We start from the raw sequence: 4,968 nt of genomic DNA, 5'->3' as shown, positions 1-4,968 counted from the left end.
CTTTATATATGATATACGTGCACAATGTACACATGCGTTTTGTATCTGGGGGGGAAATATTAGTAAACCTCTGTTCTGGGTGCAGGTGCATTGGTGCTGGCAGAGACACACCTGCAGCCCCAGGACAGAAACCAGTGGGACAGGTGGACATGCCTTGTGGGAAGTGGTAGCCCATGGGGAGTCCACAGTGGGGCAGGTTTTTCCTGAAGGACTGCAGCTAGTGGGAATGCCCCAGGCTGGAGCAGGGAAACAACGTGAGGAGGGAGTGGCAGAGAGGAGCTGTTATGGAGTGACTGCAGGCCCCCATTCCATTGCACAGCTTAGGGGAGGTGGTAGAGAAGTCAGGAGTGAAGAGTAAAGTTCAGCCTGGAAAAATGAGAGAGTGCTTTGGTGCTTTTTGGTTTTGTTTATCAACCCAACTTTATTTTAATTGGCAACAAATTAAATTTTCCAAGGTGGAGTCTGTTTTGCCCATGACAGTAATTGGCAAGAGAACTCTGTGACCCATGAGCTTTTCCATCCCATTTTCTCTGTCGGAGAAGGCAGTGAGTGAGCAGCTGGGTGGGCATCTGGCAGCTGGCCAAGGTCAACCACATCTCACAATCTCACAGCAGCAAATGAATTGCCAGAGCTCCAATGTGTACCTTGTTGACTGTGGTATTTAACCACAGAAGAGAAAGCTGCTTATTGTCTCAAATTACCTATGAGAATTTGATTATGGTACAACATTCAGCATTTATGAGCCAGAGAGGCATCAGCTGCAGAATACCAACCCTGAAAAGAGAGCTCTTCTGAAACGTGCCAAATTACATCGGATCAGGCAGGAAGGCTCTTGCCAGACACTGTCACAGAGACACTGCTCTGAGGAGGCAGTTCCTTCATCCCAGAGTGAGAGGTACAAAGTGAAGACTTGCTCTTGTCCTTGTGCAAGTGTCCCCAAGAAGCAGCTACAAAAAAAGCTGCTTCTTTAGCCCAACACGCTGTAGAGTCCTGTGCCACATCCATTGGGACAGGAGAATGCTTCTTTGACAAGGTGGGAACTCTACCATGAAGAATGTGTAATGTTTCTTACTTTATTTTTAGAAAATAGAAGAATTTACCAACTTTTAGAGTTCTGGTGTTCTAATGTCCTCATGTGCACACAGCTAGTGAGATGTATGTCTCTCCTCTTCAATTGTTCTTCTGTATTGTGAAGGCATGAGGAGGTTCCCTAGGACAGTTCCCTGCTCTCTTAAGACATCAGGGACAAAAGCAGAATTTCAGTGTAATTGAGTTTTAGACCTCTCTGCTATAGGGAATGCATAGCTCTTTGAATTAATCTCTACCCAAAGAAAACCTTTCATTTTTTAAAAAATGCTGTCTGATATGTTACATAGCCTAACTAAAGATTTTAATATGCTTGCTAATATAATAGCCCTTGTGCACCTTGTTCTCACTGTGATTTAAAAGTTTTTCATTGCAAAAGATCTAACTGCTGGTGAGAAACTGAAAAAGCACCCCTAATCCCACCCCCCCCACCCCCCCCAGTCCCTAAGTAATTCTATTGCCCAATGAGGTTTGCTTTTTTTATGAAGTGTTGATTAAGCAAGGTTTAACTGTGTCAGTCAGTTTCCTGTTACAATTGTTCAACTGAAGAGAAGTTCTACCAAGAAGCATAGAAAACCTTCTAAACCTGTATTGCTCACAGCTCAGAATGGAGGCCCAGCTCCATTTCACTCTTCCAAGACACCTCTAGGAGGAACCCTATCTCATTACATTCCTTATTTCCCCCTAATGCTAATGAAGAGAGGAGAATGAGTGAGGCAATTCCAGAGGACAGCTCCCATCTTCCTCTCTCCTTCACCATTTGGTCCTTCACACTTCTTGTTATTGCTAAGTTCTTCCTGAAGGAGTTTCACCTAAGCAGGCTGAATCCAGTAAGTATGAGTCAGGAATGCTTAAACTCCTCCTGATAAAATGAGCAACCTAAACAACAAAGGCTGGAGCCAATTACCCTGAAGCAGTTGGAGCACTAAGTGAGCTCTGACAGTCCCATGGTTCCAGAAGTAAAAGGCAATCAAAATATATTTGATTGTTGTGCTGAGAGGAAGAAGCAAAATATGGAAGTCCCAAGGTTGCCTGGAACTGTGGAAAACAAGGAGAAAGGGAGATGGCTTTTGACTGTTGTCTGCAAAGAGCACCCACAGGTGCATTAAGAAGGAGAGACAATCAGAAGGTAACCAGTTCTGACAGTGGCTAGTCCGTAGGCATAACATTTTGTTCTGCTAAAAAGAAGAATGCCAGAGATATTAGGAACAGATGCCAGAGACTCTGGGAAATTACATATATGCAGAGTGACAGTAAAGGCAAAACAACCCCTCAGTGATGAGAGTCAGGGGCCCCAGGGCCACTGCTACTTTGTGGGAAGAGACTGTACCTACCCACGTCAGTAAATACTGGCTGTGAATTGCCGTGGCACCACCAGAGGTAGTGGTTATCTGCAGTTGCTTGGAATTGTCACCCCAGACAGTGGAGTCACCTTCTCAGAAGCTCAGAGAGGAGAGAGTCTGGGGCTGCCTCGGGTCAGCCAGCTCCTTCTCGAGGGGTCCTCTGCCAGGCAGGAGGCGCGACAGGCTGAGACGGGGAGGACTTCCAGGACACACATGTCAGAGCTGTATCATAAGGTTTACTGCCTCCCTGGGCAAGTGACATTGAGGTTGGAAGGGAGGTCTGTGAGCTTAAGTAACAGTGCTGCATACTCTGTCTAAGCCCCTGGTGTTGGTGTTAGTCTTTGCTGCAAGTATGTAGAGAAAGGTCTTAAAAGCTTTGCAGTCAAGCTTTTTAATGGTAAGCATTTGTGTTGTAAGGGGACAAAAGCTGGGCAGTGTGCTCAGCTCCCAAAACACAGCTTCTGCAAAGTACGGAGAAACTCATGAAGCTATGCAGAGCTGTCTTGTTTTGGCTATAGACCCAGGAGTCAGCTCTCTCAGAAGTCTTAAGCCCTGAATATCTAATGAATATCTCACCCTGCTAGCAGGTGGGGGGCCAAGGTGCCCCCCTTCACTGCAAGAATCCATACAGTTCACCTCTGCAGGGAGGTGGGTTCTAGGTGTTCTAAAGCACAGAGAAAGGACTCCAAGCAGCACTCAAATGCTGGGGGCTCTGATGAGTGCAGGAATGGATGGAGAAGCAAAGGAAGAGCTTCTTATAAACACACTCATAAGGAAATTCTAGGCTGCTTCTTTGGGGCTGAAATGGACAGAAAGTTGTACATCGGATTTTAGAGATACCAAACATGAATCAGGAGCCAAAGGGAGACAAGTTACCTCCACTGAGAAGATATAAAGGCATTTGCAAATGGCAAAGGCCAAGGAGCAGGACTTCAGTAAAGCAGGTGCTACATAACAAGTCATATCATTTTAGACACTGTCTCTCACCTGTTTTCATCAAACTTGCCCTTAAGTCACTGTCTGATGTAAAAAAAGACAAGAAAGATGTTGTGGGTTCTCAAAGGTAACAATGAGCAGTTTTGCCTGTTTGTTTCTGGCTTTTTGTTTGACATCTTACTGGATGATTTTTACAAATAAGGTAGCAACTCTGAAGTTCGGTGATGAAAAGATGAAGACTGCCATGTTTGTGAATTAATAATGCAGAAGAGATGTAACAAAGGTGCAAACTGAGTGAAGCGGAGAGAATATTACATTTTTATTGAGTACAACATCAGCATAGCATTGTCAGATTCAGACAGGTAGGAAATAATTGTAAGTTTTGCCATTTAAAATAAGTGTTTGAGCCACCAGCAACATTGGCAGCATGATGGTTTGTTAGAAATCTCTTCAGTATGTTCAGGTAACTGGAACATCATTCTTATTTATATATATTATCAGTCAGATGTGCTGTTCTCAGCTCAGCTGACATACCCCTGAAGCAGCTATAATGACAGAGAAGGCCTGATCTGGGGTTAGCTCCAGCACAGCTGAGAGCAGTGTGTTTCACTAGGGTGTATTTTCACCTGTTGGTGGGGATGGCAGGAGCATCTGCAGTGGGCATGTTATGTAGAGGTTAAGACAATCAGTTCTAGTTTGCCTTCTGTTTAGCAGTGACTTCAGATAGATGAATAAGGTTCTGATGTCATTAGCACTTCTGGAGGTGAGTGTGGGTACATTTTTGTATTGCTTGGGCTAAATAAGGCTGCCTCCCCAGAAAGGACTGGGGTGCAGTTTGGTGAGGTTCCATCAAGCCTACCATGATGTGCTTGACACAGTTTAGATGCTGCAGGAATTTATTGCTTGGGTTATGATCCAAACGTCGTTGAAATCAATATTGAGAGACACACTGTCTCTGAATCAAGACTTCATGTTGCCCTTCACACTTGTGCAACAAAAGAGTCCCTCAGGACAACTGGATCTGAGAATACACAAGAGAAGGTTCTTTGTAGAGATCTCAATATAAGTTTGAATAAACAAATCCAAGCCATAGGTAAACATTTGGATAACAATGTGTTGTCTGATAAAAACAGGTGGAAAATCCTCAGCTGGACTCTGGATAGGTGAATACTAGAAAACCTATGGGCCATAGTGCACAGCTCACCCTGCTAAGTGAAAATGCCCAGTCAAAGAGTAAGCATATGAGACAAAAAAATATTGAAGCATAAACCAAAACTGACTGCAGAAAGAAATGTCAGGAGAATTAACCTGACAATACTTTACTGATGTTGTAGATATTGGTAGCATGTCATCCTTTCAGTATCATCTCTGGTTCTGGTGGTCTTCACCTCAGAAATTATCTGACAAAGTATGTCAGTTCCAATATTACTATAATAGTGACATGTTTTATTACACCTACTGAATTTATAATCTTACCTATCAGACACTTCAGAAGCTTTGGTTATCTTCTGCTGATGAGGTTTTATGCCACTCAGCAAAGCTCTAACATTAGAAATAGATGTAAATGGGAATTCCTCCCTGATTTTTACAGTGTCTGTCCCAT

Source organism: Agelaius phoeniceus, chromosome 1, assembly GCF_051311805.1.
Source record: "Agelaius phoeniceus isolate bAgePho1 chromosome 1, bAgePho1.hap1, whole genome shotgun sequence".
Classification (NCBI taxonomy): Eukaryota; Metazoa; Chordata; class Aves; order Passeriformes; family Icteridae; genus Agelaius; species Agelaius phoeniceus.
Note: the sequence above shows the minus strand (reverse complement) of the source record.